The sequence below is a fragment of the Chiloscyllium punctatum genome, chromosome 2, assembly GCF_047496795.1.
Source record: "Chiloscyllium punctatum isolate Juve2018m chromosome 2, sChiPun1.3, whole genome shotgun sequence".
NCBI lineage: Eukaryota > Metazoa > Chordata > Chondrichthyes > Orectolobiformes > Hemiscylliidae > Chiloscyllium > Chiloscyllium punctatum.
Genome location: NC_092740.1, coordinates 71,513,570 through 71,526,886, shown reverse-complemented (window position 1 = coordinate 71,526,886; position 13,317 = coordinate 71,513,570). Strand labels below are relative to the sequence as shown.

Below are 13,317 nucleotides of genomic sequence, written 5' to 3'. Positions count from 1 at the left end.
CGTTTGGATCGTGCTGCCAAAGGAGCCATGGTGAGTTCCTGTTGACCATCTTAAAAAGATTGCGGAACATGTGATGCATAAGGATCTGTGTCCTTGTGCGTTGTTCATAAAAAGGTAATTATATAAGTATAGAGCAATTAAGAAGTTTAATTAAATCAGAAGTAGGAAAGCAATGTTTCAGTTAAGCATGGCCACTGGTGGACTCTGTACAATATTGGTCTCCATAATTAATGATGGCTGTAAATGTAATCAAAGCAGTACAGAGAAAGTTTATTGGACTAATACCTGAAATCGGCGAGTTGACTCACGAGGAAATTTGAGACAAGCTAGGTTTTGTACCTTAAGTTCAGAAGAATATAAAGGAGCTTTATTGAAATATGTCAGATGCTTGATATGGTACATATAGGTAGGAGGTTTCCTTTCATGAAATGATCCAGATGATCCATAAGAGATCAAAAGCAAGGAATTACCAATTTAAGAGAGAGAGAGAGAGGAGGAGATTTTTTCAAGAGGGTAGCAAATTTTTGGAACTTTCTTCCTCAAAAGTTGATGGAACCAAATTCTTTTAATTAATTTTCAAGGCCAAGGTAGACAGATCCTTTTTAAGCAAAAAATGAAAGGCTATTGGAGATAGGCAGGATTGTGAAATTATTAGATCAGCCATGATCTTGTGAATGTTGACAGAATGGACTGCTCCCTCTGATCCCATTTTGTTCATGTATTTATAGGTGTGGTGCCACAGCACTTCGGTTGTGGATGTGGTACTAATCAAGCAAGCAGGTTTGGCCTGGATATTGTCGAGCTTCAAGTGTTGCAGCCATACTCATCCACAAATGTAGGAAATATTTCATCACACTCCTGACTTATACCTTGCAGATGGTAGACAGGGCATGGTTAGTCAGGAGACCACACAATTACATAATTCTGCAGAAGCAGTGGTTTGGTCAGAGGTCCAGCTACTGTAATTTTACTACCCAATTCGTTTTAAAACTATTAACCATGCTAATTTATTTTTGAAAAAACACAAGCTTAAGTGAAGAATGGAGCTTTATTCTAAAAAGATAAATCCACTGTGATTTCTAAATAAAATTATACTTTTAAGCCAGAGTGTTTCCATTGGTCTGTGTTCACCTTTGTCTCTTGGATTCTAAGTTTAGGAGTTTCATTCTTTCATTTTCTCAATAATGTGGCAGTTCAAAACTATTATATCAGTAGACAAAGCTCTTAACAAGTGCAATTTTTTTTTAATCCCCATTAAAAACTCAGTGAAAGGGCAAAAAAAAAGTGACCTTGCCAATAACTCGTATTCCAAAAGTAAATACATAATGATAGGTAAATTTTATGTTTTGTCATTTGTTGAATCTTTTCTCCAATGGAATCAAGAGTTAGAAGGTAGTGTTTTGGAAGTTCATTGACAAAGCATTCAAGGTGAAGAGGTGAGGGAGGAAAGGGCATCTTGTTGAAAAGAGGAGAAAATGACTTTGGTATATTAAAAAGAACAAGGAATTGGTACTATTTAATAACTGGCACAGACTTGATAGACTTAAGTAGCCATTTGTTGTGCTGTTCATTCAACGAATATGTCCAGCCATCTGCTAACTTAAAGATATGTTTTATCATTTTAAGTTATTGTATGTATCATGCAGATCAGCTTGGTAAAAGGCCTGTGCCACCTTGATCACTAGTATTGCTTACTAATGAACTTCTGAACTGCAGCATTTTCCAGGCAGAACAATGAGCTATGTAGTCAGAGTTGTGTCTGCAATATTGTGAAAAAACACACATGCTATTTTAGCTAAATCAAGAGACTCCAGCACAATTTCAATGAACTAATTCGAAGTGAAAATCAAACTATGTTTAATTTTCAAAAATAAGTTCATAGAATCATAGAACCCCTACAGCGTAGAAGCAGACCATTCAGTCAAGAGTCCACATTGACCTTCCAAAAAGCATCCCACCCAGGTCCAACCCTCCCCACCCCTCAAAATCTGATACCCTGCATTTCCCATGACTAATCCACCTCGCCTGAACATCCCTGGATGCTACAGGCAATTTAGCATAGCCAGTCCACTGCACCTGCACATCTTCGTGTACATGTAATGTCTATGGGGGCATAAGCCATTTATGACTAAGATAAGGAAGAATTTCTTCGCTCAGAGTTGTGAACCTGTCGAATTCTCTACCACAGAAAGCCGATGGGGCCAATTTGTTAGATATATTCAAAAGGGAGCTGGATGTGGCCCTTGCAACTAAAGTGATCAATGGTATTGAGAGAAAGCGGGAGTGGGATAGTGAAATCACATGATCAGCTATGATCATATTGAATGGTGGTGCAGGCTCAAAGGGATGAATGGTCTACTTCTGCAGCTTTTTCTATGTCTCTAAACAAATAGTTTTAAAAGTTGAGAAGCACATTTTAATGGATTAACTTTACACTGGAGCTTTTAAGGTTTTTTTTGGCAGTAATGACTAAAATAAACAGTCTTCCTTCTTAGAAAAAGCACAAAGTGAAGTGTAAAAGAATTTTACACAATTTATTAATCTGGGTTTCAGAGTCTGCAATTTGAGCATTAGAAGAGTTCTTCATGCACTGCAGCACATGCAGTGAAAACCTCCAAAATAAATTTAAATTTAGTTGAAAGATACTCCTTTAGGTCTCTTCTAGCTATAAATTTCTTCAAAGTCATGTCCTATACATACAGTCAGAATATACAACAGCATGGAAAGATGCCCTTTGCATCAGTGCCAATCACAAAGCACTGATCTACTCTCACTCCACTTCCCAGCACTTGCCCCAAAGTCTTATAATCTTTGGTGTTTCAAGTTTTGTGTAACTACTACTTAAATGCTGTGATGGTTCCTGCCTCTACCACCTTTTCAAGCGATGCGTTCCAGAAACCTAGCAACACCCTGGGTGGAAAATGCTTAATCAATTCTCTTCTAAATCTTACTCTACTTAGCTTAAGTCTATGCTTCTTGTGACCCCTCCATTAAAGTTTTTTTTTCTACCCTATGTTCCTCAAAACTTTATACTTCTCAAACAGATTCTCCTCAGTGTTCATGACTCTCAGGAAAACAACTCCTGCCTATTTAGCCTCTTATAGCTGTAAAGTTCCAGCCCTAGAAACATTATTATTTCTCCTGAACATCCTCTCCAGTGTAATATACTTTAATCGCCCTTTTATAATTTCACAACAGAGTACATTTGGTTCAAAGTACAGGATAACATACCCAGAGAATAGGATCAGAAATATCTGAAAATGAGATTCAGTCTGAAGCAGCTACAACACAGGACTACTTTCATGTCAATCAGCAGATCGAGTACGTGACTGACTGATCTAACTGATCACACAACCTGAGGAACAAATCTAAGTTTAGCAGGGCCACTACATCCAATTGTGAATGATAGGAGAAAGTTTAACTAACCAAAGAAGGAGTCTCTAAATATCCCTATTCTCTCTGATAGGGAAGCCCAGCACATCAGTACACAAAACAAAGTTGAACCATTTGCAACAATCTATAGCTGGAAGTGCTGAGTAGGTGATCCATCTCAAACTTTTCTTGAGGTCGTCAGTAATTCAGTCTTCAGCCAATTCAACTCATTGTCAATGACATCATAAATAAACTGAGGACAGTGGATAATGCAAAAGCTATGGACCCTGATATGCACCAGAATAGCCACATCCCTTGCCAAGCTGTCCTGATAGATACAATGGAATTTACCTGGCAAAATGCCCAGGTGGGTCATATCCACGAAAAGCAGAACAAATGGTTTCCTCCTGATCAAAATGATTAAAAGTTGTCATTGACAACTATCAAGAGCACTTAAACAAAAATAAGTTGCTCACTGACTTAGAGACCGCCAGAGCCATTCAACTCATGACTTCATTACACTTGCTCCAAACAAGAAAAGAGCTAATGCTGGAAGTGACATGAACAAGACTGCCATCTTGTTAATGCAGCATTTGGTCGAGTGTGGCATCAAGAAACCCTATCAAATAGGAATCAGGGAAAATTCTTGACTGGTTAGAGACAAGAGCCACAACTCATATAAAGGAAAATGATCACAGATTTGAGGTCTGCTATCGCAGTCCCAATACATAAGAATATAAGAAACAAGGGCAGGAGCAGACTATTTTGCCCTCAAGCCTGCCTTGCCATTCAACAAGATATGCTTGATCTGCCCCAGGCCTCAACTTCTCTTTTGTCAGCTTGTCTTAGTCCTCAACTCCCAGATATTTTAAAATCTAACAAACACTAAAATACTTGCAGTGATCAAGGCTCCAGAACTTTCTGGAGTAGAGAACTTCAGAGAATAACTTCTCTTAGGGAGAAGAAATTCTGTCACATCCCAGTTTTAAATGTCATCTTCTCTTGTAACTATAGCCCATAGTTTGAGATTTCCCATCAGTGGAAACAGCTACCCTGTTAAGCCCCTCAATCTTTATGCTCTCCTTTATACAATTGTGATCACCCACAGACATAGTGAATGCTTTGCAGAAGAGCAACCTCTGTCCATAGGAATGACTCTGAGCTTGCCATTTCAATAAACCACCTTGCTAACATTTCCACCCTGAGCCTGTTGCAATGGTTCAATAAAGCACAATGCAAACTCAAGTGACAACATCTCATTTTCCACTTGGGAGCTTTACAACCTCAAGTTCTCAATAATAAATTCCATACCCTCAGAAACTGACCGCATTGTGCCTGCTTATTTTTTTTATTCGTTTTTTTCTGCCCCCCTCCCACACAGCCTTGTCTTGTTTATAACAACAGAAATTGTTGGAGAAACTCAGGTCTGGCAGCATCTGTAGGAAGAAAGCAGAGTTAATGTCCAAGTTCGACATCTCTTCTCCTGAACTGGTTGAACTGTTGGCAGATCCACCATCAGGACAGTTCTGATGAAGTCACTGGGCTCAAAAATGTTAAATTGTTTTCCTCCCAAATATGTTGCCAGACCTGCTGGGTTTCTCCAGCAAAATCGGTTTCGGTTTCAGATTTTCAGCACCCACAGCTCTTCATTTCATATTATTGTCTTGTCTGTATCTTGTTTACTCTGCTCTTAGAAGACAGGATGCATTCTCTCTCTTCACACCTTCAACTCCTTTCATTCATTCACAGGATGTGGGTGTTGCTGGCGAGGCCAGCATTCATTATCCATCCTAATTGCCCAGAGAGCTGTTCAGAGCGAACAACGTTGCTGTGGGTCTGGAGTCACATCCAGGCCTGTCCAGCTACAGATAGCAGCTTCCTTCCCAAAAGGATATTAATGACCCAGATGAGTTTTTTCATGACAATCAACAATAGCTTCATAGTCATTATTAGCCTTTTAATTCCAAATTTCTCTTAGATTCAAATTCCACCATTGGGCATGGAAGGAATCAAATCCAGGTTCCCAGAGCACTACCTGGCCCTCTGAACTAATAAACTGACGATAATACCACAAAGATCACCTCATCCCCTTTCACCAGCATTAACAATTCCTTTGTCTTTTGCACTGAGCTTCTTTATCATATTACCTTTCTCCTTCTCCACCTCTGCCCAACTATATTTACATGGATGTTGGCAGGGTGGGAGGTTGAATAGGTTGGGGCTGTTTTCCCTGGAGTGTCGGAGACTGAGGGGTGGCCTTATGGAGGTTTATAAAATCACGGGGGGGGGGGGGGGGGCGGAAGAGACATAGATTTAGGGTGAGAGGGGAAAAAGACAAAAGACACCTAAGAGGCAATTTTTTCATGCAGAGGGTGGTAGGTGTATGGAATGAGCTGCCAGAGGAAGTGGTGGAGACTAGTACGACTGCAAAATTTAAAAAGCACCTGGATGGGTATATGAATAGGTAGGGTTTGGAGGGATATGGGTTGGGTGCTGTCAGGTGGGACTAGATTGGGTTGGGATATCTGGTCGGCATGGACGAGTTGGATCAAAGGGTCTGTTTCCGTGCTGTGCATCTCTATGACTCTATGATAGTAGGATCTAGTGATCATAATTCTATTTGTTTTGTAAACAATCGCACAATTATAGAATCCCTAAAGTGTGGAAGCAGACTATTCCGTCAAAGTCCACACCGACCCTCCAAAGAGCATCTCACTCAGACCTAGACCACCACACCACCCCACCCCACCCTCACTGACCCGACCCTGACATCCCTGAAATCCTGCATTTCCCATCGTTAATCCACCTAGCCTGCATATGCCTGGACACTACAGGCAATTTACCACGGCCAATCCACCTAATCTGTCCATCTCTGAACTGGGGAAGGAAACCCATGCAGACACAGGGAAAATGTGCAAAACCGATCAAACCCAGGTCCCTGTACTGTGAGGCAGCAGTGCTAGCTGCTGAGACACCATGCCGCACCAGATAGTTATGGAAAAAGGTAACACTTCCATAAAAATTAAAGTTTTTAATTGGATTAAGGCAAATTTTCATGGTTTGACACAAGAACTTTCAAATATTGATTGCAGTAGAGTGTTCGTATGTAAAAGAATGTCCGTTAAGTGGGAGGCCTTCACAAGCATGATAATGAGAGTTCCGAGTCATCATAGTGAAAGGTAAAACTGGTAGGATGAGAGAACAATGGTTGAATAAAGATAGAGACTCTCTTCAAGAGAGTACAGACAACTGGGTTCAAATGAATCTCTTGAACAGCATAAAGTTTGTAGGGACATTCTTAACAGGGAGATCAGGAAGGCAAAGAGGATATGAGATACCATCAGCAAATAACGTTAAGGATAATTCAAAGAGATTCTACACAGGCATTAAGATCAAGACAGCAACTAAAGAGAAAGTAGGGCTACTTAAAGATCAAAGAGAATTTCTTTGTGTTGAACCTCAACGAGATGGGAGAGATATTAAATGAATATTTCACAAGTTTTTACTGTGAAGAAATAATGGGGGCTAGAGAACTCAGGGAAATAAATATGGATGTGTTGAAAACAGTTAACATTACAGAAGAGAAAGTGCTGGAGGTCTTAGAAAATATGAAGGTGGATAAATCTCCTGGGCCTAATCTAGTGCATCTCAGGACATTGTGGAAAGTTAGGGAGAAAATTGTGAGGCCTCTTGCAGAAATATTTTCCTCAGCTAGAACCAAGGGTGAGGTGCCGGATGACTGGAGTGTGGCTAATGTTGTGCCTTTAAGAATTGATGTAAAGAGAAGACTGGAAACTAAAGACCGAGAAGTCGGACATCTGAAAGATAGGATTTATATGCACAGCAGGTCAGGCAGCATCAAAGGAGCAGGAGAATCGATGTTTCGGGCATCAGCCCTTCTTCAGGGGTTGGTCCTAATCATTGAGGAGAAAGTGAGGACTGCAGATGCTGGAGATCAGAGCTGAAAATGCATTGCTGGAAATGTGCAGCAAGTCAGGCAGCAAAGGAGCAGGAGAATCGACGTTTCGGGCATCAGCCCTTCCTGAAGAAGGGCTGATGCCTGAAACGTCGATTCTCCTGCTCCTTTGATGCTGCCTGACCTGCTGCGCTTTTCCAGCAATGCATTTTCAGCTCTGATCTCCAGCATCTGCAGTCCTCTCTTTCTCCTCAATGATTAGGACCAACCCATCTTCAACTGCTTCATCAATGACATTTCCTCTACCAATGCCAAAAGTGGGAAGGTTCACTGATGATTGCATAATGTTCTGTCCCATTCATGACTCCTCAGATTCTGAAGCAATACATAGCCCTTTGAAACAAGACCTGGACAATTAACTGGCAAAAAACATTCACACCTCAAGTGCTGACAATACCCACTTTTAACAAGAGAATCGAACCATTGCTCAATTCTCCACTATGAACATCATTGGCATTACCATTAACTGGAAACTTGACTGAACTAGTCACACTGTGGTAACAACGGCATGTCAGAAGCTAAGAATTCTTCACCAAGTAACTCAGCAACTGATTCTTTCAAGCCTGTCTACCAGCTACAAAGCATAAGTCAGGAGTGTGATGGAATACCCTCCATTTGTCCGAGTATAGCTCTAACAACACAAGAAACTCAACACCATCCATGACAAAGCTGCCCAATTGATTGACACTCCATCCTACACTTTCAACATTCAATTCAACAAATATACTAGCTAAACGTTACCTTGGAAAAAAAAGACGCCCAGGCTCTCTTATCTGCACCTTCCAAGCCCACCACTTCTATCACCTCAAAAGAACAAAGGAATGGCTTGTGACCCCTACTGCTGAAGTAGGAGGTCCAGGTTCAAGTCCCACCTGCTTCAGGAGACATATAACAACATCTCTGAACAGGTTGATTAAAAAAAAATTTACAAGAAAACACCACCATCTGCAAATTCTCCTTCACGCCATACAATAACCTGATTAAGAATATTTTACTATTCCTTTTCAGTCACTAGATTAAAATCCTGGAGCTCCAATGCTGTGATGTACCTATGCCACATGTACTTGAGCAGTTCACTACTGCCTTCTCAAGTGCAATTATGTTAGGGAAGAAACGATGACTGAAATCAATAATGCCCATATCCCATGAACAGATAAAATAAACTATTTTGTTAGGAAACAGACAAATGTAAACTAGCCAGCAAACTTCAAAACTGGGTTTGTTCTTGTAATTTGTAATTAAGAACAAAGAAGAAATTATGAAGAAATTAATCTGTCCTTTTCTGAATGTCAAATGTTCAGTAAAAATCCCTTTCCATGGGTTAGAGGTGAACTGCAATGCCCAAAACAGTGGAAAGTTACAATTTTTGCAGCAACAGTCCTGTTAATTCCCACTTTAGTCAGAACTTCAAGGATTGAACAGAGCTGTGAATCTTCCTTGAGAGACAAAAAATGGAAATGAAACTCAATCACTGCCATTACTATGTCCTGAAGCAAAGAATTATAAACAGGGCTTGACAGAAGTCTTGCAGGTTTGCTGCTTGGCCTATACAGAACCACCTCAGTTATCTAATTTCATATTATTAGAACAAGATCTCAAGGTCACATAAAAACATTATCTGTTATGCAATCAGTTATCCGCATAAAATACTCCCCATCCGTGTTGTTCAGATAATCTAGGTTATTCTGTCCATACAAGAAACACAATCGTATATTATTTGTTGGGGAGAGGTATGGGTTAAGGGTGAGGAACAACAATTCTTTTTAAAATGATGTGTAGAGACAGAGGAAATCACCAATTAAAATCCAGAAACTACGAGTTTAATTCTTACCTGTTTCGTATTCCATACTGCCCAGTTTAAAATTATTTAAATGGTGGTAAAAACCTGCAGTACACATCAAGTTAACATTTTTCCTGTACTTGTTCATTAGCACAAATGTAAAGCAAAACAATTACTGAAACCATAGAGACAGAATACTCTGACATCACAAACAACTGAAACCATAGTGATAGAATTTAATGTATTTTTAAAAATTGAATCAACCCAAGGGAACCAGAAAATAGCAAAGATTAAGGCATGACAAATCAAAAAATAGCAATTAGTTTCCATGTAAGTTTAAAAGCTGACAATTTTAAGACTACAGATTTCATTCTCTGATTTCGGGAAAATAATGAGTTATTTGTTGTTGGACACACCATAATGAATCCTGATCTCACTAGAGTATGAGCTACCCAGAATGATATATTAAATCATATTATTACATTTGTGTGCAAATTGTTAGCTCATACATAATTACTTAACAAGAATATCATTTTTAAAAATCTGACAATTAATCTCTATGCATAACAAGGTGGGAATTACATAAAAATTTAATTCATTTTTTAAAAGAAATTTTGTAATGGAAATATTTAGCATTTTGTTGGAATTTCTGCTTTGCAGGAATCTAATTTTGCATCTGGACTTAAATTGAGCTAATTTTCAGAACTGAATATTTTCCCAATTTCCAGCAGATCAAGCATCATAGGACTTTTCTTTTTCACATTAAATAATATTACACCTTTACCAGTGGGAACCTGTTGCAGTGTTATTAATTATCTGAAAATACATTTATGTTAAAAAGTAAATATTTTTAACAGAGTTATGCCTACCATTAAACTATTTAGATTTTAAATAATTGAAAATTACTCTAGGAAAATCTACAAGCCATTCACTAGTTTCAGTGGTTACAATAGTCAGTTTGAATAAATTCAATATTTTAATATGTAAAAGATTTTAAACCAGTATCAGTACCAGTGCACCTAAAAGAAAATGTACTATTTTAAGAGAAGACCCACCAAACTGAAAATTGCTATGATTATTAATATGATCTGCAGGCTCAGATATTCTATGTCTGCACCTACCATCTGTTCCACTTATTGCCATATATTCTGTCACAATTTGATGCAAACATTTTTCACCAAATATAAATATGTATGCCCATATTTGAAGTCAAAGTGAAAGTTAACAGAGTTAATGTTTTGAATCCAGTTCTGAAGAATTGCTGGACTTGAAACATTAACTATCTCTCTCTACAGATGCTACCAGACTTGCTGAGTTTCTACAGCAATTTCTGTTTTTGTCTCTTAATAAAAGTGTTTGCTAAGTGGGTGAATAAATGGTTCAGTGGGTCGTTAGGTAGAGGGTTTAGACAGTAGGTCTGGCAAAGATAGATAGCAGGAGTAACCCAGATGTTATGCCAGGCATTAACCTGTCTAACATCTCCTGAGTAACTATCAGGAGAAGTTGCAAATATCTCACCCAAAGCTCCACCCTAACCTCAGGGTCAGAGATTTTATTTTTCTTTTAAATTATTTATGGAGGGCCCCAAGACGTCAGGAAATCAGACCATGAGAAGTTTAAATTTCCCAGACAATTCCCATATATGTATGCAAGTCGGGACTTTTGAAGAGTTCTGAATCGATGATGTGGGTCATGGTTTTAATGATTCCTCCAAGTTCTAATGCCATCTTACATTTATTAATAAACCGATTTTCAAGATGATTGAGGTTTTAAATTCTTTTAAGCTTTTACATGTTCATATTTGTTTATTTTTAGTTTGTTCTGAAAAGATTTGTTCCTCATTGATATTTGAGCACATTGCTAGCTTGGGCTTCTCTACTGTCTGGTAGATTGACTTCTTAGGTGAAAATGGACCTAAGAAGCAAAGTTGAAAACTCTCTGATATGGTCTTCGACATTACCATCTTCTTGCCTACTCGGCGCCTTGAGTCAGATTTTCTTCACACTGCTACTGATCATTAGGTCAGCTGTTTCAAGACGTTCTTTCCACTATTCCATGTTGAATAGGTAGGGGTTCACAAGATCACAAGAAAGAGGAGTAAAGCATTCAGCCCTTTTCTTTCTATCCCAAGTTCATATACCCTCCATGTCCTTTATTCTGATAGAGTGACTTACCAACTCATAAGTATGGCTGACATTTTAATAGTACCTCAATTTCCAGACCACTCAGTGGCTCAACTAATTATTCTTGCACCCTTATTTTGTCAGCATCTTCTTGTTAAAACCAGATATAGTAGTAATTTAGTATCTTTGCTATGTTTTCTGCCTATGCGTATGTCTTAAAGAATCCCTACAGTGTGGAAACAGGTGTTTCAGCCCAACAAGTTCACACCAACTCTCTGAACAGTAACCCACCTTATTATTGTTTATTTATCCCTGACTAATGCACCTAACCTACATATCCTTTAACACTATGGATAATTTAACTCGGCCAATTCACATAACCTGCACATCTTTGGATTGTGGGAGGAAACGGGAGCACCAGGACGAAACCCACGTAGACACAGGAAGAATGGGCAAACTCCACACAGTCGGCCAAGGCTGGATTCAAACCCGGGTCCGTGGTGCTGAGGCAGCAGTGCTAACCACTGAGCCACCAGGCTACCCATTTTTGGTATTCAATTTAGTCAACAGTTTGCTCCATCTATTCCTGTCTATTTATTTTCAGTGTACAGAATTCCATTTCATTTTCACTGCTATTCTATTCACATATTCAATCTTCGCCCTTCTGTTTTTTTAATTCCTCTCTGAACTTCTATGTTCAGCATACTGCTACATGTTTGTCAGCCAATCCACTACTTCAGTTTACCTGGATCAGATCCATTCCCAACCACCTGAAATTGACACTGCTCCAATTAATTATTTTTACATTGGTTTGTTCTACATTCTTTTCAAGATATACATTAAAACTTAAGATGCTAAGACTACCGCTCCTAAATATTCTCCAACTGGCAAGTTGATCCACTCGACCCACATCAATCACTGAGAACCAGGTTCAGAATTGAGCAGAAGATTTTTTTTACATATCTACAGAATACAGACACAGCAAGAGAGAGTGCGAGAGAGAATGCAAGAGCAAAAAACCAATAAGTGAGCCATTTAGAACTAAGATAAGCAGGAATTTCTTCACTCAGAGAATTCTGAGTCTTTGGAAATCTCTGTTGCTGAATGCTATGGAAATTGTCATTAAATGTGTGCAAGACAAAGATTGATAAACCACTGATAAAGGATATGGGGATAATATAAAAAATGTAGAGGTTACTGATCACATATAATCTCGAACAATGGAGTGAATCTGAGGAATTGAATGGCTTATTCTTGTCCCTGTGTTTGTATAATGATATCTGGAATCATGCGGCTCTGGCAGAACAAACTGAACATTCAGCAGTGATTATTGTCAAGATTAGTGTGGTGCTCAAAAAGGACAGCAGGTCAGACAGCATCCGAGGAGCAGGAAAAATGCTATTTTGGGCAAAAGCCCTTCATCAGGAATGAGGCTGGAAGCCTCGGGGGTGGAGAGATAAATGGGTCATTGCTGAATAAGTGCTACTTGATAGCACTGACCTTCCATTACTTTGGTATAATTGTGAGTAGGCTGATAACTGGCCAATTTTATCCTGTGTCAGTAAATGCCAGCATACTAGCTGTACTCAAAGAGCTTTGCGGGAGACCTGGATAGTTCAGAAGACAAGGCTTCAGTAAAGCCTTTGCTAAACTCCATTCTTCAGTGCTCTCTTGACATCATGTGAAATCTAGAGTGTGGTGCTGAAAAAGCATAGCAGGTCAGGCTCCTCAACAAGCATGATGAGGGCTTATACATGAAACATTGATTCGCCTGCTCCTCGAACACTGCCTGACCTGCTGTGCTTTTTCAGCACTACACTCTCAACTCTGATCTCCAGCATCTGCAGTCCTCACTTTCTCCCATCATGTGAAATCTCCCAAATTGGCAGAAGATTTTCACCAATGAGGCTGGGGACTTTGGGAGGCAGACTTGGATCATCCACTCAGCACTTCTGACTGAATATGGATAAAAATGCTTCCACCATATCCTTTATACTGGTGTGCTGGACTCCGTCATTTTCATAACCTTGGGGATGGGGATGCTTACAAAAATCACTCCTCTGCCA

At 39.3% G+C, this 13,317-nt stretch overlaps 1 protein-coding gene across 5 annotated transcripts in view; it reads right to left on the bottom strand.

Annotated features, from left to right (window-relative positions):
* Positions 1-13,317, bottom strand: part of apc (APC regulator of WNT signaling pathway) — a 191,408-nt gene that overhangs the window by 74,522 nt on the left and 103,569 nt on the right. The window lies entirely within an intron of this gene.